The 1,416-nt window shown below is 37.9% G+C and overlaps 1 long non-coding RNA gene across 1 annotated transcript; it reads left to right on the top strand.

The window, feature by feature from the left end:
- Window positions 1–247: 247 nt before the first annotated feature.
- On the top strand, window positions 248–1,108 carry LOC125507545 (uncharacterized). The gene is made up of 5 exons (XR_015611987.1): window positions 248–327; window positions 429–467; window positions 571–618; window positions 721–857; window positions 963–1,108. It is a non-coding gene; the product is annotated as an uncharacterized LOC125507545 (long non-coding RNA).
- Window positions 1,109–1,416: the final 308 nt, after the last annotated feature.

Here is a 1,416-nt window from a genome sequence, read left to right on the forward strand (position 1 = left end):
ATCATAATCTGCTACGCATGAGTTATGTGCACTTTTCGTATTCACATAATTAATGCATAATGCTTTTCAGTCCTTACAAGATGTATAATAGTTGAAGATAACAATGCAAGCATCTTACCCATAGCGGAGACTGGTGTGGACAATTCAGCTACTGTTACAGGTATAGAGCTTGTGTGACTATTGTTGGGAATGTTGCCATGTAGATACGACGTTTATAACATTGTCCTTATATTCATGTTGGTTGTCATCCTACAGATGGAGAGCATAAAGAGGATTCATTCACAGCTCCGAATACCAATGATTTGGATTTTAGTTTAGATGAATATGGTACTCTCTCAGCCTCATTACAAATGTCAAGATTGTTATAACCATATTTTTGTAGTGTATATTTCATTGTTTTTTGTTATTTACTGGGTATCACTATACAGGTGGAACAAGTTCACCACGGATTAAAGACCTTCATGATGGTTCGTTGTTGGGTTCCAACCATCTAATTCTTGATAGTCACCCTACTATTGGTCATTTTCATTAACAACATGTGCCTATGCTGCATATATTGGTGTTCTACAGAGGGTGAACCTCCAGACGAATATATCAACGGTGGGACAAATCTATCAGGTACTCCCACGGATGCTTGTCTAACATCGAATACGACCTTATGTACAGATGTTGTGAAAAAGCATTACCATCTTTCTGTTTGATATTTTTGACATGCTGCAGATGAAATCAGATGCGGGAATCAAAGTCATATATCAAAGGAACCTGACAACACACAAATGCTTTCAGCTAAGGATATAAAAAAATCCAAGATGTCGTGTTACAAATAGAGGATCAACAGCGCTGCTTGTCGAAATCTGGTAATTTGTGAAGGCATTTAACTTGTGGACATGTTTTCAGGTATTTTGCTATATGCAATGGCTGTTTTTATTCACTAACTACCGTATGTTTAATATGCATTGTAGACCCTAAGGAACTTAACAAAGCCTTGAGGCGGGAAACTTATCGCATTAGCAAAAAACAGGGTTTGAAAATACAACAAGTCGATGGCCACATCGTTCAACGTCGTGCCCTAGGTGATATCACGAATGTTCGTCAACCTACGCTTGTGACATCAGGTACATCAGGTAGTCATTGTTTATCTATTTGTATGCGTGGCTTCCCCTTGGTATACCATCGTATAATACTGACCCGTCGTTCCCTCATGGACGCCTTAAAAACAGAGATAGTAAGTCCGGTTTCTTTGATGTTTTTCTTTTGGGAAAGTTATGGGGTAAGGGAGACATAATTTAGGCAACTTATAATCTGTTACTGGTTTTTTTGCATAGTCTAATCAATACAAATATCTTGCCGATTTTGTTGATAGTAATTTTTTATGGAAACATGCAAATAAGGAAGGACAGGGTGCACCTTCCTAAC

This window comes from Triticum urartu, chromosome 7A (genome assembly GCF_056163025.1).
Source record: "Triticum urartu cultivar PI428250 chromosome 7A, HENAU_Tu73, whole genome shotgun sequence".
Taxonomy (NCBI): Eukaryota; Viridiplantae; Streptophyta; class Magnoliopsida; order Poales; family Poaceae; genus Triticum; species Triticum urartu.